Source organism: Dromaius novaehollandiae, chromosome 11 (assembly GCF_036370855.1).
Source record: "Dromaius novaehollandiae isolate bDroNov1 chromosome 11, bDroNov1.hap1, whole genome shotgun sequence".
Taxonomy (NCBI): Eukaryota; Metazoa; Chordata; class Aves; order Casuariiformes; family Dromaiidae; genus Dromaius; species Dromaius novaehollandiae.
Window position 1 is genome coordinate 5088807 of NC_088108.1, and position 24641 is coordinate 5113447.

The window sequence follows — 24641 nt, forward strand, 5'->3', positions numbered from 1 at the left end:
ACTTCGCACTTTGCAATCTTTCATTTTGTTCTCCGTAGTTGTCTCAGATGAAGAAAATAGCCACTGCTGGGAATCAGCAAAGGTTTGAGCTTTAACTCAAAATCTGAGTTTGAAATACTAGAGTAATTTTTAAAAACTCTCCCACAAGATATTGAGTTATTAGAAGTCAAATATTAAACTCACAGTTGCAAGACACTTAAAACCACAGGGAAGAAAATGCTTTTTTTTTTTAAAAAAAAAAAAAAAAAAAAAAGGACAAGACATTCATCATGTTTTAGGACTAAAAGCATATCTTCTAGCTCAGTTGATTACACTACTAAATACCTTGCATGGGCATTTCCCGTCCATATGGGAGCCTGTCAGCAATCCAAAAGCAACTTTAGCTGAAGTCAGTCACTGAATTCTTAACTCTTTCTCACACATCTGGTCACCACAGTGGGAAGCTAGTAGCTAGTGAGCCCATGGGATGTCCTGCCACTAACTATCCAACTTGAGAGGCTGAATAATTTCAGAGGAGTCAAGCTATGCATTTTGTGAAATGACAAAAGTCATGGTAGAAGAGATCTTTTCCAAGGATGATGTCAGTGTGCAGTGAAGCTTTCCCCATCAACTGTTAAAGTCATTCTTGTAAGTACGCACTGTACACAAATTACATTAATAATGTATAATTCCCAGGTGCGCTCATCCTGGATTTCTGCCTTTCGACACTGCACCTCGGCTTTGTATTTATTAAACAGACTTGAATTTGAAAGAAAAATCAAAATACTGAAAAGCAAAGCACCAATATTAATAGCTTACAATATACTGATGATGTAGACAAAAGTATTCACTTTATTCCTTTCAAATTACAAAATATAAGCAAGTCCAACTTACTTTTAAATTACATAATTGGCTTGTTCTAGGCCTGCCTTTTTTCCCCAGAACTACAAGATGGTCTACTGCATACTGTATGAAAGGAATCATATAGCTTTAAAAACAATGCAGATCACTTCGATGCACGCTGCTCTGCTTTCATCATTTGCTCTGCACTCCACCAGCAGCCAATTCCAAAACCATTCCAGAGCCCATTGAGTCTCTCCATTAAATCCAGTAGGAAACAGACTTCTAAGATGGCAGGACTCAGATATTCTCTGTTCCTGACAGCATCTTTCTGAGAACTGCTATTTTTAATGGTATTTACTACTGATAATCCTATAATCTGCAGCAATATCAAATTAAGTATTTCTTTCTTTTTAATTTCTGCAGTAACATTTATTTGACAACAATTTTGTGGACCACAGATTTACAGAGAAGGGAAATCTAGTTAACAATTTATATTGAACTCCCATCAAGTGGCAGGCGGTGGTACTGCTGCTGACACGTTCTCATTCCTTCAACTCATCCATTTGAAACACCAAGTCCCCTCCCCCTCATTTACCTTTATATCTTGTTTTATTAAGGTATTTAAACTATAACCATCTTACATGTATTTATCCATAATCCCTTTCCATTGAGAGTCCATGTATCTCTCCTTGTTGTCGTAATTAAGACTTGCTGTTTAAGCTTATACTGCTTACGTTCAACCTGTGAAGGAACATGGGAAGATTTAAACCAAGCAATCTCATTTTCCTTTTAATTCCAAGAAGCAGCCTTTTTTCCATTATTGCAAAATAGAAATTATAATTGGATAGGCCTGGGTGTCCAAGACCTCCACGTTCTCTAGATTTGTTCTCCAGGATTTTGAAAAGACAGCAAGAATTGGATGGGAGATTTTGCTAACCTTGAATGAAAATCCTGGGCATGTTTCTTGGAAACACACAGAAACAGTGAAAGACAAGAGTCAGCAGGGGTTTTTTTTTTCTTCCTATTGGGTATGTCTATACATAACATATCACCTACCTAGCCAACTTAAAATAGTTTCTCTTTCCTGCACACATTCCAGGAGGAACAAAGTTACCTTTGCCAAAGCAAAGCTACTGCGTGACTGCTGGACTTAGCAGGCCATAAGAAATAGCATGAAATGTTGAACTTTTCTTCTTGATAACCAAAGTCCAGTTTAAAACCAACCAAATAAGAAGGAATCTTTTTGTTCGACACAACTTATCCTGGTGCCAGCAAATAAAAGTTTATACAAAAAAATTACTTTTTTTTTCCTAAGGAGGGTAATTTCAAGACCACCTGTTAAACAGCATTACCCAACCCAGTCAAATGCTTTCTTTGCATCATGAATAAGACAAAGTCTGGTTCCTGTTGCTTCACAAAAATGCATTCAGTTCAGTGTACGTAAAGATTATATAAAGGCCACCTTCACACAGTCAAGGCTGGCTGACATTATTGTATTCACTGAAAGACTACAGTTGCCTTTCATACTACTGCTTTAGTACATACTATGAACACATTAAAAAGGAAACAGATACACAGGTCCACAGTGATCTGGATTTTACTATCTTGGCAGTTTGATGCATGCTTTCCAGAAGACAACTCATAGTATATTTTTAAAAATAAGGGAACTACACTGGCTCTTTATTGGATTTTTTTTTTCTTTTAAGTATCTGGCTAGATGGGCATGCAATTCTTTATAGCCCTTTCAGCTGACAATATTATGCTTTCCATGCATCAACTTCTTGTAACGCAACAAATTTTACTTGAAACAACTTCATCTGTGCTCCAAGATATGTATGTTGTGATACAGAAAAGCTGACATGGAAATCCAGAAAAGCAAATTTAATAAATTACTTGCTCAGAGAACAATATCAAGAATGTCTTAAGACCTGGAAAGCACACTTCCTATGAGACACTCAAGGAGACAAGATTATTTATCTTATTGAAAAGAAAGTCAAATGATGAATAATTATGAAGTATAATTATATAGGCAGTACGGAGATACATGATGACAGACAAAGGCATGAGAGCTGATGGCCACAGTCCTCAATTTCAAACTGGAAATGCGCTAATAAAAAGCTGAGACTCTAACTTGAAGTTAATATTCTATCTCTCATGACTGTGGAGGAAATTTTGAAGGTGTACCCTGAACACCCAATAGTCAGAAAACAAATAGAAGAACCTAGCTTTTCTTACTAAAAATTGCAACATTGTACATTTTAAATGCTCATGCTTCTATGTGCTTGCTTTTATGGAATTCACATGGAGATTTGCTCCTCATAGAAAATGGTCTTTTTTTTTTTTTAAAGCTAACATTTTTTGCCAACCTTCCTTTTCACTGTTTAGCATCATAATTTCCCCCTTTCATTTATACATTCTCTACTGATTGTGTTCACAAAAATCTTCTGAATTCTTCATTCTTCTCCTCCCTTTTCACCCTTCCCAGTACACACATTTTCCTTAACACAGCTGAACACATGAATCAACCCAACAATTTGGCCACTTCCCATCAGGGAACATCACTAGCATCTAGAATATACTTAAGAATATATTTTTAATCTGTGACTATCACTCCATCGGCAGTGCTTTCCTCATTTGGTCTCCTCAGCAGATGGACAGGTACCCTCACCAAGGAGCTTGATCTAGCATGTGTAATGCTGCCAACACCAATTCTACATACTGCCCACAAATGCTTACAGCCTACCAGCACCCGCCCTGTTCTGGGGAAAGAAAACCAATGTTTTCAATAAAACACAGCCTCCCCTCTGCAGGATGCAGCTCTCTGCATATATCTGCTAACAATATCTCAGTATTTCTCCACCCCCTCCCCATGTTTTTCCCTTTTGTCAAACTCTCTAGCATTTGTTCTGGGATCTAATTAAGGTCCCTTATCGCCACGGCAAGAGGGGGGCAAGGTCTAACAAAACAGCATTAATGAACTGATTGTTTTCACTGGGCGCATACAGAGTTGTAATCCCCAAGACTAGTACATATCTACACTTGAACATTAAAAAAATAATTAGAAAAAAATCAAATGACGTCTGTCTTGTTTATATTTTATAAACAAGGATTTAACTAGAAGCCCATGTAAAACTGGCATAACCCAACAGCACATAAATTCTTATTTTTAATGGGAATTTTATTCTAATTTATGAGAAATTTATTTTAATGGGAAATTTAGGACAGCCAACTTCATTTTGTCTTGTAAGAACATGCAGAAGCCTTGTGTCTACCATCTGACTCTCCTTCAGAGAGATGCATTTCCTGTAAACTTCTTTAGTCGGGTGTAATTCTTTAGATAATTCAGAACCTCCTTCCACCTTTTCTGGGTTATTAAATCTATTAACATCCCAGGATATTATTATGCAAGTAGTGCTCATCTCCATTATGCAGCAGAATTAGAAGAGAGCTATCACAACTCAAGCTTGCCCTATTTCATCTTATTCTCGGTGTGAATTCAGATATCAGAAGCAAGATAACCTTTATGGAATGCAGCTTTCGATAGCGAAGAGCAAGACGAGAAGGAAAGGAGAACGGAAGAACACCACGTCCACTAGGGAAAAGTAACATTTATAAGCATTTTAGGTGAGTAAAGCAGAGGGCATGGTATTTTCGTGCCCAGCTGGAATACATTCTTCACTCCTTCCTATTTTCTTCCCCTCGATCTCTCCCTTCAATTTTAATCCAACTTTCAGTCACACTTGAGGATTTTAATACCACCTACAGTCGACCTAGATCAACACTCAGAAGGACATCCTCCAAGAAATGTCTAGTTTAAATGCTACAGAATGTGTTCTTCGTAACTCTGCTGCCTCTTAGTTTAGGTTCAACTGGCTCCCCAGATGCTTTTTGAAGGAACTGTCAAAAAGTGACCTATTTTAGCAAGAAATCAATCCTGGCCAACAGTAATCGGCAGAAAGATCTCTCCACCTTTTACTGGAACAGAAATCTCTTAAAGAATATCATGAACCTTTTAATTAAACACAATAACTCCTTAATGTCATAAAGAAGGACAGAAAGCTTTATGGACAACACTTTCAAAGATTGCCTTATTTTTTCAGCATTCAGAATATCCGATCTGAATTGCATGGGGCCTGTTTTAGAGAAGAGACGCTAGCAGGTGGCTGTTCCAAGAAGCTTCAACTAAAGTTTCAAAGACATGCATCCTTAAGGAACACACCTGTGGTCACCATTCCTATCTCGGTAAGAGATGAGGGTAGTATTTCTTATCTCAAGATTTCATGTCACAGCTCCGAGTCCGTCCTTCCTATACTTCTGTTAGCCCGTTTCCTTCTCAACTTTCTCAAAAAGATGCAGCTAGCATTGTAAGATCTGTAAGGAACCCTCCAGCCTAAACGTCATCTTTAAACAGACTTCAGGGAGTATCATCACAAACATGTCTCTAAGGATAAATGATCCACAGACACTGCTCTGCTGGGAACGCAACAACCCTGAAGTTTCATCAGCAAAAGATTTTCTGCCTCCTATTCACATTTCGTATTAATAACACACATACTGAAAATATGAGTTTCCAATACAGGATAAAATACACTGATTTGGGGGGGGTGGGGGGAAGGTCTGTATACTGAAAGAGTCAAGGGATACCGCACAGAAACAACACAAAAAACATGAGGAGTCAACTCTAACAGAGAGGAAATACTTCTGTTAGAAGAAATAGAAAAGTGTTTTCAAGCAATAGTTATAATACTCAGCACTTAGAAACTTTTCTGTTTCAACACACTTTGCAAACCTTAATTAATTTTCACAACACTCCTGGGAAGCAAACACATTCATATTAATAGTTCCATTAAACAAGTGGGGTCATCAGGGCAGAAAAATTGTGTCAATGTCCTATGGCCAACAGAGAAGTCGGTGTCAATGCTAGGGCTGGAACTCAGAGTTTCTTGGCTCGTATGCTCAGACCACTAAGTGGTATGTCCTTTGCATTTTAAATATAAACCTACCCTCAAATACCTCTTTTGTTTATCCTTCTTGCTTCCTCCTCGGCATTCTGCAGTATCAAAATGAAAACTTCTGCGTGCACCACCAAAAATACCAACCTCCAACAGTCCTCTCCTTCAGCAACCATCTTCATGCTTCTTCATCTGCTAGCTTAAACCAGCATGAAGAGCTCCCCATCAAAATAAAGAAAGCCACCAGATGCTTTGACCCTTTGTCAACTGTTCTACTGCCATGGTGCATTTTGGAGACTACAGCCTAATATCAGTGAGGGAGACAGTAACTTATGCTTACTGCTTCAGAGCATAGATGGGACAGAAGATGCCTCTGAACCTATTTGTTAAATATTTGGCTCTTCAGCTCAGCCTGTTTGGTCACCTTCTGGACAATAAACCATTTTCCAGCATAAAGGGGTTCTTATACTGCCCACTCAGAGGACCTTGCAGTAGAGCATTTGGCAACACAAATAAAGCTTGTCACATGCTATTTGTTCTCTTATCCTCTCTGCAGGAGAGAAGCAAGTGCAATGCTTGTGATGGTTTTTGATAACTATATGTTTGCACTCAGTGTAGCACGAGACCATAATGTACAACTGATAATAATATAAATACTAGTATACATGTTGCTATGTGTTTATGCTAGACGGCAACGGCAAAGAAACATCCATCACATTCAGACCAGAGTTGTAAGTTTTGTAGTTGTCCTTTCTACCAATGTTCATGGTTCTACTGTCTTGAGCAAGCATTTGTGTCAAGAAAGAGCTTTCTCATGACAGAGTAGATTGACACTAGAAAGTTTCATTGCGCCAGAGAAGCAAAGTTGCCAGCTACAGTCTTGGACAGGCTTGTTAGGTCTTTCAGCTATCATATGCCCCAAGCCTCTGAGTTCCCTGAAGACAAGACATTGAATTCCACTCAAAACTGGGTGAGAGGCCAACAGAAAAAGGAAAAACCTGACTGGGGTGCAGCGGGCTGTAGTGCTGCGGGATGCACCGCAACTTCCTCTCTCCACTCGAGTCTTCTAAACGCCAAAGACTTCATGACCTGGTACACAGCACTGCTGCTATGCAGCCCAGAGGGACTGAAAAACTAAGATGAGGTCATCATTCACCATCATGAGACAGTCTCCCAACCGCCCAGAGATGACAGAAAGCATTACTCAAACGTACCGCTACGCTTAGCATCAGAGTCTAATTCAGGAGCACTCCCCAGCTGCAGCCTGAACGGGCTGCTCTGGGGGCATGCTTTCAGCCAGAGCCTTCACCACAGCTAAAACTCAGGAGGTTCCTTTTCCCACCAAAGTCTATGCATCACTTGTTTTCAGCTTAAATTTCGGAGGCAGAAACTGACATTTATGTTTCTTTCACAAGAGTACTCAACCTAATTTTATTTTTGGCACAACTGTAGTACAGCTACTTCTTATAAGAATGCACAATTAATGGACAACTTTTCAAAACGAAAATGGCCATGAAATTCAGAATAAGGCTCATTAATCTACAAAAGAGTTGATCAAATAGTCATTTTTTGGATCAAGTTCTCCTTGAATGTAAATCCATTAAAGTTCACAAATGCCACACAGTTATAACTTTGGCCTATTGGCTTTATTCAGCCAGTGTACTTCCAAATTCCAAGTCCTTTACTTACACAGACACTCTCCATACACATTCAAAAAATAAAATAAACATAATGCAGATTGAAGTAGTAAACAGATCTGTAATGAGTGTTACTTGTCCTTGTCAACTGACTGTGCTCTGATGAATAATGCTGTTAAAATGGATCAGATCGCCCACCAACTATGATCACAGTCTTCCCATGTCCAAAAGCCATGTGCTTCTCCAATTAATTGCTCAAAACTAATTGTCAGATGTAATTTTCAGTCAGCAGTTTCTTCTTGCCTTCCTCCTCCTTAATATATTCTGTTCACATGCATTCCCTACAGCACCTGACTTGCTCAGCAATCTTTTCTCCCTTCCTTACACATCCATGCATTATGTCTTAGACCTAATCTCTCCTTACAGCTTTTGAGCAGAACTCTTCTAGGCAGCTGACATTTAAATAAGTTCTGTATTGACTTTCCTCTGCTGTACCTCAAGTCCTTCTTGTTTTCCTTATGTTCATACTCCTATTCAGCTCAGTGTAGCTATTTCCGAGCGTAACGGAAGCAGAGCCTGACTGATAATCAATAAATACCTTTACCCTGCGATTCCACAGACACGCAGCACAGGAGATTCCCCTCTCCTCACATGCATATTCATTATTTTGGATAAACTTATAAAGGCAGAAGAAGGTTTTCCCAAATCTGCAGCATGGTTCCAGACAACACTGAACCTGCGAACTTTCCTTTAACTCACATTAAACTGATACAACTTTTAATTAAAAAAGTAATTTTGAAAGATTGCTTGTGCAGTGTGTAAGGTGATGTTCAGACAGCATCACTGATCCCTGGAGTTCTGCAGCCTTGAGTTTAATAAACTGAATTTTCAAAAGTAAACACAGCTTGCATCAGCATGAACCTTCTATTTTAGACAAATATTTTTCATTCATTTCTTTTTAGCCAAAAGAGTAAGTTTTCAGAGCACTACTCCATATACTAAACATTACATAGGTTTCACTGGACACTAGAAAGGGAGAATTTTTCAATATCCTTAAGGAGCTTTGTCCGACTACTAGCAAAAGAAGCCTTGACTTTAATAGAGTGAGGCAGGCAGGCAGATAAGATGCCCTCAATCATATCAAAGATCGTAGTATCGACACCCAGCTCCAACATGGCTGTAATAACAAAAGGCCATTAAAGCCTGGCTGTGGGAGTCAAGCCCAAAGTCACTGCCCCCGTCTTTCTTACTGAAGAAAATGCCAGGCCCAAGGACTTTGATAAAATTTATATCTGAGACTGTGTGTAATCCTACAATCACACAGCAGCTCCAACTGCTATACAACTATAATTTAAGGTTTATTTTGCTTAATTTATTATTTTCTCTAGTAGGTAATCCAGCAGGAGGGGAGGGCAAAGGGGAGAAGAAAAACAAAACTCAAACTAAAATATTCTGCTCCAGGCAGAATCAAGTCAAAAATACTTTCAGGTTTTCTTTTGTTTGGTTTCGTAACTGTTCACTTGTTCTTTTTGTAAGTATTTTTAAACAAATCTTCTGAATTATCTTTAATGTATCAGGAGTTCAAAAGCATGCTTAATGAAAGTGAATGTTATTCCCCCTTTTCCCGTCTCAATTTATCACAATTATCCTATTATCCTAAACACGCGTGTGCATGCACACGCACAGACACACACCCGCACACCAGGGATGGGAACAAGACTGTTAGGTTCATTTCATGACTGCATTTCTAGCAGGTCATTAATTTCGCTTTGAACTGGTTTGCTCCTCTCCATAACAGGGAGAGGTGGATTGTGTGGCTTAACTGGTGTTTCTAAAACAAACACTTTGAGGCGCCAAGCATTCTGTTATCAATTCAATGATATTAAATATAAAATATAGTATTTACTATTTTCATCTTTACTTTTTTGCTTTTGTAACATTTTAGAACTTCTAATGTCGTTAGAAACGCCGAAAGGAGAAGACTCTGTACTCTCATACCTATTCCACCAAGAGACTGCAGGGCTGCATGTAATTTTTCTTACCACTGAAACCCAGTATATTTCTAACTGCATTTCTTCAGTCAAACCTTCACACGAAGGCCACTTTGAAAGTTCTGTTTTCAGTTGCAATAATATAAATACTTAAATATTCAGCGCTACTCATGCAGAGTGATGGATCGCACTTCTGGTTTCCCCTAACCCTCAGCACCATTTCTGATTATCCTGTGAAACTTAACTTTGAACAACATCTTATTGTCTGAAATATACTTTCAGATTAGGTCTCAGTTGTACAAAACACTCAAGCATCTGCTTCAGCTTTAAGCATGCAAATACTTTACTGAGTTCTGATTTGAGGTTATCTGATAAGGTATACAGCACAAACTCCAAATGATACAATATTAATTCTTTACCTGAAGAGCTCCATGTTGTAGACTGGCCTTTCAGAGACCTGCTAGTTTCAGCTGTAACAAGCTCTTCACACTTTCTAAAACTAATGGGCTCCATGCATTCATCTCTGCAGAGTACAAATTCTTTTCCTCCCTTTCCCCTTTAAACATGTCAGGCAATGTTACCAAAAAAAAGAAAAAAAAATCTGTGCCACACTTATGCAATAAGCAGCATGATCGCCATTATATTACACACTATAAAGAATGAGTGAATTTTAAAAAGGCACCTTAAACCTTGAAATCCGGGAAGTTTTCAGTACAGCCGCTCCTTGCTTATCCTAAACTCCCTGTTTTGCTGCCCATCGACATTGATGCTTCATGGCTATCAATGGGGAGTTGCAAAATCCATGCTCTGAACCACACAGGCAGACAGAGCCTGGCTGGAAAGGGCTTAAACATCCAGAAGAATTCTTCGTTAAGAAGATGAAGAACCCCAAACTGTTTTCAGTATGTATGTTTTTTATCGGAGTATACAAACAGTACTGCATATTTTCTTGCAACAGTTAGCAAACCTTCTCTTTCTATAAATATAGGTCAGCAGAGCTAAACTCTGTTTTTGCGTCAACTCCCACTTTAAATGCATAAAGAATTTGATTTTTAGGGAGCAGAATGAAAGCAGTGCTCTATTTCATGCTATTATGTACCCAGCCAAGGATCTCAAAGGGTTTGTTTGGGCTTTAAAAACGAAACAAAAAACCCTTGGCATTTGTCAGGCTAAAACCATTTTTCTTTGGTCTTTACACAACTATCCTTTCCAGATTTGAATAAATAACATCAAACAAATTCTTCTGACTTCCATTACCATGAAATGCACAGAAGTCGTTCAAGGAGAGAAAAAACAATGTAGGAAAACATTTGTTAGCAAAGGACTAGGAGTACCCTGCATAACCACTGCCAGACCCGAAAACGGCAGAACCTTTTGTTATTCAGGCAGTCCGTAATGCCTAAGAAAGCAGCACTTCGGGCCACCACAAAGACCAAGTTTAGGAGCCAATACTACAGGGTCCCACTTTATTTGTAAACACATGGGGGGAGGGGGATTGAGGGTATTAACAAAATAACAAAAATATTGACTAAAAAAACAAGCTGTGGGTCTAGCTTTTGTCTTGACCCTTCGTTTACGCGCACCTGCAAATCTAGGCGCGATTTAACGTGCTACCTTCAGCAAACGCTCGTGCCTAACTAAGAATACATTGCATATCCTTACATCCCCTTTCATTTGAATGCCACTCCACGCAACACAGGGCGAGAACTCACATGATACTGACAGCAGCAGATTTTATACATTTTGTGTTTATTACAGGTTGTAATGGAAAAACTAACCCCTATGGTTTCACGTAAAATTTAAGGCACCACACAATCATTAAGCATTTCAAATAGGATGTTTGTGCTCCACCATGCACAAATTTATCGATCAGTCCATACCACATTGTGCAAACAGCATCAAAACACAATTTATGCAGTATTTCCCTCTTCTCCCCACCATCAACACTGGCATTTCACGCTTACTATGTCCTTCCAGCATTGCCACCTACCCCTTCTAGGGCCATCTTCCTCCACTCTTAGCTCTCCAGTTGCCTTTCAGAAGGTTGGGTCTGAATGCCCCAAGATCAAGACTATGCTTTGGTTTTTTGCTCACCATTCATATTACAGAGCTTAATTTCCAAAACATTAACCAACTGCAGTAGTTGAAGGGTTAATTCATGCCACTTCTGCACACATCTTCGACTAACCTTCAGCAAGGAACCTAACCCTGAACTACCCCTAGTGACTCTTTAATTTGTCCTAGTATTTAAGGAGAGGAAAACCAAAACTAAACTACACCAGCACACCTTAACATGCCATCAGACTGTACATATGAAGGTGAGCATACTAAACTAGGGAGGAAGGAAAGATGTCATTAATGACAAAAAAAAAGTCTTATAGAGATTGCTGCCAGAGAGGCTGGGATACCACAGAGTTTGCTTAATACATTAATCAGAAATCAATAATTCCATACCCCAGTAATCATGTAACAGTCAGCACATCAGTCACAAACTAATTCTACGTTCAGTTCTGCATCATGACTAATATCCATCCTTCCTCCAGAAATGCTTCAAAAGAGTAAAACCAGCACTACACTCTACTGATCATTAAGCACTATGTCTCAAACAGTCCCTGCAGAGTAACAATGACGTGTGGAAGCAGAATGGGGCTAAGAGCTTGACACTACACACCGACATGAACTACAAACTTAGGGTAAACCTGGAAGATAACTTTGTGTTACCTACTACAGCAATAAATTCTGAGACTGAATGATCAACCTGATCAAAAAACTCACCCTTTTCAATCCAGACACTTCTTGGAAGTATACAGGATTCACATTTTAAAAGCTTGATATTTGTAACAACTAAGACAAGGAAAGGCCCAGGTCAGACTGAGAAAGAAACAGGCAAGGAATTAATAGAAATTAGAGAAAGAAACAGGAACAATACACAGTAAACAAAAATGGATTTATTGCACCACAAACTCTCCATCAAATGATAACCTCACCAGACAAAGACGACAATTAAGTAAGCGAAGGTTACTGGGTTAGGACAAATTATTTTTTCTGCAGGAGGTTTCAGCTGACGGGTTTCTCTGCATTGGCCATGCCTGAGTGGATTAACCACACCGACTCTCTGCTTCAGCTCGACTCGTAGACCTCGTGGCACGTAATGGTCCTAAATGCCAATATGGTATGTTAACCATGTCTGCTGTACTTTTGCCCAAGTTGGCAAAGTCTACCTGACGTATTTCAAAATTAATATAACACACACTCAAAGACAAACCACTACCTGGACAGGTGATTGTGATACAGAGGACATCTGTAGATACAGACATAAACAAACCATGGGAAATCATTGCGTCTTGCTCCCTACAGAGGCAGCGGTGTCAAGGAGATAGGGGTTTGCTCGTTTGTTTTAATACGAACTGAAAAATTGTGGTCAACAGCAGACTTCCCATTCTGATCTTCCAGAAAATTCCTCCCAGCCCTCCAAATTAAAGCAAACCTATCAGTATAATGTATTCAAAACATTTTAAAAACTCACCCACAACGATCTGCAGCGAGACCAATCCCACTCCCTAACAATTTTGTTCACACAAATGACAACGACCACCCTGAAAAAAGGAAACTTTCATTTTTACCCTCGAGGTTCACAGAGAGCCAAGAGCATCAAATGTTTCATTCCCAGAAACAACATGAAACAAGGCTAAGCATCCATCTGTATTCCCACCAAAATACTGGCATGAACTTCAAATTCATTTCAGTTTTAAAACATGACCTTGCAGCAATAGCCCAGACTGCTGTTAGCTGACCACACAGATTCATGAATTCACTTTGTCTTTGTTAAATTCCCACCCATCACTCTTATTTCTGCGAAATGGTTAAATATTTCTCTCAAGTTATCCAACAACTATGAAGGTCAAGTATTGTCCTAACTGGAAAAGCTCCTGTTGCAAACGAGCACACCTTCAAAAGCTGCAGGTGCTTCGCCTTGCTACCAACCACAGAGTAAAACCTTAATCGGAGGAGAAAATGGCAGTAAATGGATGACAGAGGACACATACACGGTCTACACAGTACGGTGAATGCTTGGAGAGAAACCAGCTTACCCAGCTAAAGACCTGAAAATTGGGGCCAATGCAATGGATGGGAAAGAACTTTTTTTTTTTTTTTGATGTATAAAACTTATAGTTTCAGCTAAAATACTAAAAATTAAAAAAGACCTTCAGTGGCACTTCTGAAGAATAAGAAAAAGGCTTTGGAAGCTTTAGATTTGAAGCTTCACAAGCTTCTTATGAAAAATGCAAGCTTTGAAAAACTTCTGAAGATTTAATATTCTTACTTTGGGCTCTTCTACTGCCAACGGACTATGGATGCTGTAACTAATAAAAAATAATTAATGCCAATAAACAGGCCTTTCATAAGGCCTCAGCTTCTCTTCTCCATCAAAGACTCAAGTCATTCATTGGTGCATTGTGCAGGAAACAAAATCCATAGAGCCTGTGGTCTTTGCATTCGGCTTCCTGCACTGTAACTCACAATTAAAGGTGCTTCCCAAAGCACAAAACTCCTGAGCATGAGAACAGGAACTGATTTTCAAGCATGCTGCTCCAAGGGCAACTCTGGAGCACAGTAGAGGCCTTACCTACAAGAGCACCGTGAAAGAGCTGGGAATTTGTGCACCAGTCTGTCAAAAAAGCCTAGGTCTCGCGTAAGCAATGAAATGGCCAGATGGTTTTTCAGCAGTGCTCAGCACTGAGCAGTACCTCATGGTTCACCAAGCCACTTCTTGGCACTTCTGACAGTCTAGCCATTTCCTGTAAGGTTCACAGCAAGAGCTGATCGCTTTGATAATCTTGGTCTATAAGTCTGAACATCCTCAAAAATATATCTCATGGGGTCAGCTGCTGTCTTACCACACACCTTCAGCAACCCAGAAAAAGTATCGTCACAATGCGTGGGTTTTGGCTCATGTAAAGGTCCTCATCTGGGTGGGGGGAATAGAAAATGCCTCAAATATTTTATTTTAGACTACTGAAACCCCTCTCTCAAACTCGCACACTGGAGAAGTGCCTAACAGCTTCAAAGAGTAATGATAAACACCACAAAGCAGCAAAGACAGCCTTCACGAAATGAAGCAACAACCTGTGCACAAGCAAGCATCCTGTATAACACAGGCCTCCGTAAAGAGGTTCTACACAAGCAAGGTGAAAAAGTTGACAAATTGGCAATAAACCTAAACACTGTGCAAGGCTACAACCTCTGTCATTCCTGCCAATCGGAGCTACGAAATGAAGTCTGGAATTTGCAGTGCTGCGTAACGCGACAGCCAGAAGTCAGACCTCAAGCTCTCCCAGACTCAGAGCAGAGACAAAAGCATGCTTCGGTCTCTTGTCTAGGGATAACAAAGCCATTTGCAAAAACAGTAATATTAGTGATAATAATGACAATTCATGAAGGTGTTAAGGCTGATTCAATAATGAATGAGCTGGGGTCATTCCCAACTAACTCCAGCCCTTCTAGCCCAGCACACTACGGTCATACTTGCCCCAGGCACAATAGCAAGACACTTAAAAAAGAAGATCGATCAGAAACTTCTAGCGGGCACATCCATCCATATTATGACGATATTGGTACAATCAAAAAAAAAGGGGGTGGGGGGAGAAATACAAGATCAGTAAAAGGAAACAATCAGCCAGCAGAACTTTCTATCATGGGAGATTTCTGAGACAAGCGTTTAGATAAATTAAACAAATAGTGCATTTTGTAATCAAAAGAGTTTCTAGAGCTCTGTTAAAACCAAACAGGACCGACAGTATGAGCTCACAGCGCTGGGCTTAAGTCACCTTCTAAATATTTAAGGGTCAGAAGAAAACTCTGCCCGGGGTTAATGATCCGCCATCACCGCGCTCTGCCAGACCTCCTCCCAGTGTCCTCTGCCGCAGCTCGTCCAGACCCCCGCGACAGGAGGGCACTGGGTTACATCCCTATATTATTCAAAGAGCTGACGTAACGATGCAGACACGGAGCCAGCTCTTATGTATCAATGTTTAGAGACTGCACAATCATCCAGCTCATCCCATACGAACGCTATATTAAAACACCTCCTGTATACAAGAAATTCTAGAGATTTAAAGTTTTAACACAAGCTAACAAATGCCAGGGATGAAAGAAATCCTGGGATGAAAGATCTCCATGACACCTGCTTTGAATAAAAAGACATTGCTACAAAAATATCAGAGACCTGCTGGTCTAGAGCCTTTGCAACATGTCATTCCCCAGACATCAATTTGCAATAAAGGCACAGAAAAGCAGTATTACATAGATTATACCGTTCCCCTAGAACTGCAAACAAAATATACCCATGACTACTACCTAACTGTCCAAAGCACTGCTGAACTAAAGCAACCTTATCTTGCTGTTTTTAAGAGGACTTTGTTAAGGACAACGCATTCAACCAGCTTCAACACTGTTGCGCAGAACAGACAGTTCCTCTGCTCCAGCCTAACTTTACTAGTGCCCACAAATCTCACACTGATGGGTGCAAAACCAGTATCAACGTATCTGCACTGACAGCAAGACAGCTTATCCTAAATTTGTGCATCTCAGACAAAATCCATGCCCAACACCCAGATACTCCAACTAATTAATTATCTTTGCTTTCTGAACTTCACCACTTTCTACACAACAACACAATAGGTTATAATTATTTAATGTCTGTATTGTAATGGCACGTAGCAGCCCTAAAAATCAAAAAGGGCTGAGGATCCTGCTGAGCTACCGGCACCACGTACACGTAGCAGATCCGGCAGCCCATCTCCCGAACAGCTTGGACCCTCGTACAGGAGGCACAGCAGGTGCAAACAGCCAACTCTAAGGAAAAAGGGACAAACAAGACACCACTGCAACGTGGCTCACTCAGCTTTATGCCACATGGCTCATTTACTCACTGCTGGCAGCTTCCACAAAATCAGGCTTGTCAAGCACCTGACTGTATACATAGGTAATGATTATAAAGCCAACTCAAGCGGGGCTAAAAGTACACAAAGACCTAGCATAAAAAAAACAAAACAAAAAAAGTGCAATCTTCTCCCAGGTGAAAGTACAGAATCTGACATGTAACAGGTGGATTATATTAAAGTTATTTTACTCTCAATTCTCAAAATGTGTTTTTTTTTATTCCCTCACATACCAAAACTGTCACCACTAAGAAGCAATAGCAATTTCACTGTGTTTGACACTGAGACTACCCACCTCTCCCAGGGCGAAACACAAAACCAGCTACCGCAGCACTCGCACAGTTTCCACGTACGGTGGAATGACCAGGACAAGGTCTGCAGTGTCTCTGGTCCTTCTCCCTTGATTCCACCCGAGAAAGAGGTTATTTCCTGACATTGCTCTTTGTTTGCTTGTTTGCGATGGGGCAGAAACTTTCGAGGGGATCATTCATTGCTTGTTTTGCTTGGGGAAATCAGCACAGTTGGCTTGGTGATACTATTACTTTGGTTACAATGGAAAAGCCTTATTATCCAAGAAGTGCTACTGCACTTTCTAAAGACAGTTGCATCCTAGACCTAGGATGGAAAACCAAGTGAGATTCCTACATTTAGGAATACCTTGTCCCCTTATATAAGTTTTACAAACATATATATTTCTTCTCACATTTTTCTTTCCAAGCATAGGAAAGAAAAACAAAGGATGCATAATCAATTGACCACGAAAACATCCATTAGGCACCACCATCTCAAAAGAAAAGGACACTGTCAAAATACTGCCCTATATCAATGTATTTACTGTCCCTGTACCAGCTTCTGAAGTTCAAATCTATTGGTAACAATCTTTTTCTTTTTTATCTGAAAGAGACTTCTCACAATTCAGAACTCAACGACTAAATGGGCTGCCTGAGCCTCTACTCCAAAAGGCAACAGCAAATAAAAAAGGAAAAAAAGAAAAAAAACCCACCACCATCACCACCCCAAAACCAGAACAACTCGGGGAGGTGGAGCAAGGGCAGGGGAGAAGCAATGAATGGGGAGGCTGACTGGTCGCTCCCCCGTTCTGCCTCCCTTTTACTGCGGCTGAGTGCAGTAACACTTGAACTGGCTCTCTTTCTTTCCAGCCGGATGTACACTTTCAAAGATACTGTACTACTGTGTAGGCCAACCAGGCTCTCTCTTTCTTCCCTTAGTTAGAGCTTTTGGGAAAATAATTATTCACCAGAACTGCCATCATGAACAGAGAAAGCTAAATCAATGTAGCTTTGTATGGGCCATTGCCACTGCAAAGCAAATACTCAATCAAGACATGGATCAGTGAGAATTTTATCACGAGCAATCCTTATGCACATCTTTGTGTATTTTTAATATCCATCTTGTCACTCGGCACGTCCCCTCCCTCCCTATGCTCCTGCGCCCCATGCTCCCCACACATTTCTCCCGAGTCGGTGGCAGTTATAGGGCTTGGCCGTGAGATTCAGACGCTCAGTAAAAACATCTTAAATATACCGCCAGGTTTATTCCCTTTAAAAAAAATTAAAGCATTGGTGCATAGCAGATTTATTCACTGAACAGGTTGATTTATTTAACAGACTTGACATACACCAAACCCTACTATGGACTTACATAATTGTTATACATTTAATGGGTCTGGCTCTTTCGTCAAATATGTGTTTAAAAAAGTGATTCACCAGAGACTGCTGCCCTGTGCCCGGTTCACGCACCCTAACAAACGCAGTCTTGAACGGGGTATTAGCTGAAGCGACTTTAAATTGCATCCTACCCGGGTGCTGGGTTTATTTTTTTTTACTTTGTTTTCCTCCCTTACCTGAACTGAAAAACCAAGCGTGTAGGTATAACATCTATACACTCGCCCGGAGGTGTGCGCACCCGCACAGTTCACTTCCCAGCAGAGACACTTTGCTGTAGGCACAGTGGTTACTGCATTACCATACTGCTCCAGCGATAACAGCAGGTACCTAAAACACTGGGAACGCACATCTGAATACCAGGATGTTGATGGTTGCAAAGGGCTTTCGGGCAGGCTGGCGGAGGGGCCAGCGTGGGGCAGAAAGGATGAACCCAGGGGAAACGGGGGAAAGCCGAGGCAGCGCTGCAAAGCCACAGAGCCGTTTTGTCTCAGCGCGAGGAGGCACAGCGAGCCCCTCGCTCGCACACGCGCATCTCTCCCCTCCAGCCCCTCTTGCCACATACATGCACAGCGTACATGCACAAATTCCCCCATGGGTAAACGCATTAACAATTTGGTGCTTATTCTGAGTGGGAGGTAAAATGCGGAATATCATTTCGGGGAGAAAATGCAGAGCCTTCGCTTTAATCACTAGTCCCATTACAGCTTGTTTGGGTTAATACATCATAAAACGCCTCACTTGCAAGCAGCACAGCTCCTTTCACAAACGAAGATCCCCGATTTTTTTCTCTTTTCAGGACCATTAAAACACACACACAGGTCGTATCTTACGCTTAGTAAGCAAAACACATTACTGCTGCCACTGTTGCACAAACGTACAAGCAGTTCAGAAATTAAGGCACCGAAATAAAAATGTACGAACCCAATTTGCCATCGCTCACTAGACAGATGGTTAATTATATTCACAGCCGCATTTTTCGCTGGGATAGAGTTTCAGACAATGAGCCAGTTTTATTTGATTAGCCCGTTTCCCAGTTTAATACGTGCAACGACAGTTACTTTCATGGTCGGGGCTTTTTGTGTTGTTGTTGTTGTTCTCGCTAAGAAATACGGCTTAAGTGAGCGCCAACGCTCCCCGGCACCCAGCCGCCGCTGCTGTAAAGAGGAGCCCGCTCGTTCGTGGCGCGGGGCGCGGGGCGCCAGGGCGGCGCGCGGGAGACGCCGACGGCCTAGCGGAGTTGGGGCGCCGCGGCCGCTCCCCGCCCCCCGCCCCATGCAGGTGCTGCCCGGAGCCTCCATGGGCGCCGCGGCGGCCGCCCAGCCGCTCCCCCCGCGCCGCGCCGCCGCGGCAGGCGGCAGCCCCCGCCGCCCGGGCGCACCGCGCACTTGCCCCGCGCCGCCGCCGCGGCCCCCGCCCCCCTCCGCGCGCCGGCGCGGCCCCCCCCCCCCCCGCAACGGCCAACGGTCGCCGCGCGGCGGCCGCGCGCCCTCCCCCGCCGCCGGCCGCGGGGGCGCAACTTCGCCGCAGGCCTCCGCGCCCACCCGCGCGCGGCCCTGCCGCAGGCCGCCTCGCCGGGCGGCGTTCGCATCCCCCCCGCCCCGCGCCGCGCCGCGCCGCGCTGCCCTCACGCCGCCTCCCGAGCGGCTCCCGCGGGGGCGGGGGCGCCGCGGCGGCGGGACTCACCTCGGCGCCGGGCCTGCGAGGGAGGCGGCCGCGCGGGGCCGGCGGGTCCCCCCGCCCGCCAGGCGGTGTCGGCGGCGGCGGCGGCTGCGGCGCTCAGCGCTGCTCCATGCGCCCGGGGCCCCGGCGCGTGCAGGTGGACGCGCCCGCCCCCCCCCGCGCGCGCCGGCCCCCGCCCCTCCCCCCGCGCGCGCCGGCCCCCGCCCCTCCCCCCTCCCCCCGCCGCCGCCTCAGGGCCGTCGGCGGAGCCAGCGCTGCCCGCGGCCCCCTCAGCGCCCCGCCGCCGGGCGGCTCACAGCCCGGCCCGCCGCCGGGCGCCCCCCCGGCCCGGCCTGCCCCCCGCGCCGCGCATCCAGCCCGCGCTCCCTACGGGGGGGCGGCTCCCTCCTCGCCCCGCCGCCGCCGCCGCCGCCTCCTCCTCCTCCGCCGCGGCTGCTCCTTCCTCGCCGCCGCCTCCTCCCCCGCCCAGGTTGCTTTTTCCCATTCAGAAGGTGCCGGGGAGCGCCGCCGCCGCCGCTGCCATTGTTCCCTCTGCCGCGGGACCGGCTCCGCGCCCCCGCCGCGCCGCGCCGGGCCGCCGCGGGAGCGCGCGCCGCGCCGCCACCGGCCATAAAGGGCGCGACTCCGCCGCCGCCTCGCCTCGCCTCGCCTCGCCTCACCTGCCGCCGCGCCAGGTGCCGCCGGGCCCGGCCGCCGCCGCTCCGGGAGGCCGCCGCGCCCAGCGACCCGTTCTGTCGCCCCGGGGCCGGCGCGAGGCGCGGCCGGAGCGGAGCGGAGCAGAGGGGCCCCGGCCCTGGCCCCGCGGGGCAGCGCCCAGAGGCGGCGGCCAAAAAGCCGCCAGCAGCCCCCCCCCCCCCCCCCACCGCGGGAATTTCATTTTTGAAATCAAATCAGGGACCTCGGGGGGGGGATCAGGAAGAGCAAATCGATAGTACGGTTATTGCGGGGGGCAGGGAAGAATCAGCCACTGAAGACATGAGAGACAAGGCTCATACAAGATAAAAATGGGGGGTGTCAGCGTTTCACTTGGGCCAGTCAACTTCTGTTCCGCCCTCGTTTTTCCTCCCCAGAGAAATTGCAGGACAGAGCGGCAGGTAGCGTGCAGGGGAAAGGCTTGCACAGGGTAGGGGCAGGCTGGGGGCTGTTTTGTTAGGGTGCACGCGAAGTCCAGGGTAGCACTGCTAATTCGGAGCACAAAGGTGACGTGCTGCCCCGTGAAATCTGTCCACCTAGGTTAATTTTCTGAAGTGCAGTATGTACCCAAATAAGCAGAGGAAAAGGGAGCACAATCAGATGAGAGGGGTGCAAGGTTGTTCAGATTAAAGGTTGCAAGTTCGTTCAGTTTTTAGACTTCTTTTCATTTTCACATTAATGTAACAGTTTCTAAAACACTGGTCTACCTTCATATTTTCATTAAAATTAAGATAGCTTAATTTCAAGATTTCTTAGCATTTCTTGAGACGCTAGCCTCCATCTTTCTGGTTCACAGACAGCCTGACCTCGCGTTAGCGAGCACTTGCTCTACAAACAGTCCCAAAACCTCACTGCAGTTGCAAGCAGAGGTGCAGCTTGGCAGAAGCAAGCCCGGGGCCGACGGGGAGGAGGCAGGGAGCCGCGAGACCCTGCCCTGTGCAGCATGGGAGGCGCTCCCAGGGCGAGAGAAACAGGACACGCGAAGCCATCGACAGAGCATGTGAGTTTAATAAAATACATCCATTCTCACAGGAGCCCCAAAATAGCTTTAGTATTACAGCACTATTTCTACACGACATCTGCAGCACCACTAACTTCACACGTGTACCATATCCAGTAATTATTGCACTGGGGACTGGAGGAAAGTTTTGTTATTACAACTTCTGAATCAACAGAATTGCTTAGTAAATAAAAAACAGAACCAGAAACAAGGATTTTAACTGCAATTAAGGAGAAGCAACATGAATATTATCCTTTCGGTTTAATTAAGTTTGCTATGATATTTAACAGAGTTCCTTACTTCCTGGAGGTTCCCATTTTAAAGTTACCACTTCTCATTCACACAGAACACACTGCTGCTTTTCCATGCTGCATGACACAAACATAAGCAGTCTAAAAAAACTGATTAGGTAATAGGGACTGAGATTTTAAAATATCAAACAGTTCAGTTCCTGTTCTCGTGGCATCTAAAGCCAGGGCCCAATACGCCTGTGTGCATACGCAGTAATAAAATGGGAATCGTGTGTGGCAATATATATAATGCTGCCTGAATTCAGAATGCTTTACATATCATTTAGCTTTCAGTACTCTTACAAAAGCAGCAAATATCATTTGTTCTTTGTTACTGGTGGTACCCAGTATGTGCCATATGTTTCATACAAATAAAAGTGATTCATTCCCACTGCTTGGAGTATTAGGTCCTGAGGTAGAAGCAGAGGCAGGAATTAAATGATGTGACTAAGGCCACAGAGCAAGTCACTGTCATAGCAATAGCAGCTCTCTGTCCTATCCTCAGTTACGGTTTTCCTCTCCAACATCATCATCAAAGTTGCTGTGGAAATTCCATATTTTAGTTCCCTCAGCTTTGTACTTTTGAAACCTCTACCATAAAACTGCATTTAATTCCCCCCCCCCAATTTAATTCCATGACAGAAAAAATAAAGTATTATAAATGAGTAATTAATTAGGGTCAGATGAGACTGTGACAGTGCATCTGGCTGAGCTGACTGAAGTGAATGTGTATTTGGATGTGTTCATTAGTTCAGTCAACTCATTTCAACATTTCACAAATGCAGGGGAGTTTTCACCCGCAGTCATTCCTCCCCAGTGCAGATCCTTCATTTCCTCCCTGCAGCGCACTCACATACACGGTATTCCCTTCAAAAGTGCTACCAAAGAGAGACAAGCAAATCTGGCAGCTCCTCTGCTAAGCCGTGCTGCAGAAGCATGGAGTACACTTCAGCCATGCACCCCGCAGTGAACGGGAAGTGCGCGGCTAGAAGCACTGGGGCACTGGCACCAAATTTGTCAGACCTGCTGAACTCCTCCTGATGTCTCTAGGAAGGAGGCAGCAGTGGTGGTGTACGCAGGGAGGCTGGCAACTGCAGCCATCAGCGGTAGGTGTATAATCACCTAGAGGAGATCAGACCTAAGTGTGGGGAGAGCTTTCTTGGGGACGAAAAGACACATTCAATTAAGTAAACACAGCACCTGGATCTAGTTTAGAAGACAACAATTGAGGTATTTATTTAAATGCCTTCTTTTAGAAAGTACACCAGCACAAGGCTCAAAGATTTACATTGTATCACAGCTACAAGGATATGTCTTGAGTTTCATTTATCCACATGCTACTCATTTAAGGTACTTCATTTACAGAGCTACCACAATATTAACTGATCAGCAGCATAAAATTCTGTACAGCATCTTGGGCAATCTTAAAAACTAACAGCCTGTAGACTGTGATTTTTATGTACTGCCACAAACAGATGTAGAAAGTGCACTGACTTGATGGAAGTGCAGCTACCCACCTTGGCTGGGTATTAATTTTCCAGACTGTCAAATAAAAGATTCGCAGGTGTGAGAACAAGGTTCTAAGAAAACTCCTTTTGGCAGGAAGAGGTCAACAAAACCCTGAGCAAGCAGAGATTGCGATGCCATCCACCGCCTCACTCTGCCCTCCCGCACACACTCATTGCTCTCCTGACCTTCCCAATAGAGTGTAGCTGCAACATGCATCATAATCAGTTGCTACAACCTGGAAGATGGAGCAGATCAGATATTTACATCTGTCCCATCCTCACAGCTTTCTTCACACAAAATCCTTATGTCCAGGCATACACATGCTTTGAGCCTAGGCTTGCTTGTCTGTCTAGGAAGCAGGAGTTAGAGTCAAAAAATAGCGGAACCTGGAGTACAGTAATAGTCCCATGCCGTAGTAATTTGCAATTTCCAAAGTACCTATTTCCAGATCATTCTTTCTGCTTCATTTCCTAATGCACAGGAACCTCATCGAGGCATACCTGATAAGGGGTAAATCCTTCATTTTGCATGGCCTGATTCATTTCTGCAATATGCAGCCCCTTAGCTAAACCATAGTAAAGGGTTAGCCAGAAGATCACAGGAGGATTCTGGTTTGCCTGTAGCACAAGCGCAACACAAGTGTGGTTTTGGAAGAACTCCTCAAACTCTGCACTCTTGGGTAAGCCTAGAAACCATGGCAATCTATGGCTCAGTCAAAGGGCTGCCCAGACATTACAAACTTAAAAAACCCAGAGTAAAAGGCAGCAGGACAACAGTCAGCATGTCCCGTCTATCTCACCCTACTGCAGAGAGCTGGAAAGGATTCTTCCCATGCTCCATCAGACTTTGAGGACCAGTTTCTGAACAAGGAGGACATCATTCAGACCACTGGCAGATTGAGACAGAGGTGACATATGTGTTAAAGGAAGGCTCAGCAGCAAAAGAGTAGGAATGGACCCCAGTACGGGTGGCAGGGTTAGACCGAAGCTCCTGAGCAGGTTGCTCGAGCTGGCAGGCCAAACTGCAAACGTGTCACAGAGATACCCATCCAACTAATCTCTCTTCTGTGCTGTTACCAAAGGCAGGTCTGTATTTCATGGATTTACACAACAGAGCTACAGCTTCTCTCACATGCATGACCCACACCCTGACGGAGTTAGATTTGGAAGAACAGGGAGGAAGTGTGTGGGGGCAGTTAACAGAGCAGAAGAGAGGCCAGAAAGTTGTGGACACCTGGCTTAGTCCTGCTGCATGACACAGCCGCAACACCACAGCCCCTCCTGAACCATGTCACGGCCCTCTGTACATGTCCGCCACATCTGACAGACCAAGGTATTGCCTCATGCACTGGAAACAACTCACTTCAGAGGTCTGTATCTTCAGGTAATAATCTAAATTGGAGATGGAGCCAGGGAACAGCCTGATGAAAAGACATCAG

At 43.9% G+C, this 24641-nt stretch overlaps 1 protein-coding gene across 6 annotated transcripts in view; it reads right to left on the bottom strand.

Moving 5' to 3' along the window:
- The window catches only part of NEXMIF (neurite extension and migration factor), a 172829-nt gene extending 152429 nt beyond the window's left edge, over positions 1 to 20400 (bottom strand). For 5 of the 6 annotated variants that reach the window (XR_010390995.1, XR_010390994.1, XR_010390993.1 and 2 more), the window contains exon 1: positions 19715 to 19859. The gene's annotated coding sequence lies outside the window, so the exon portion shown is untranslated. Of the gene's footprint in view, positions 1 to 19714; positions 19860 to 20370 lie in introns of those variants that run through there. The other variant, XM_064518106.1, reaches the window with a different exon arrangement.
- Between the last annotated feature and the right edge of the window lie 4241 nt (positions 20401 to 24641).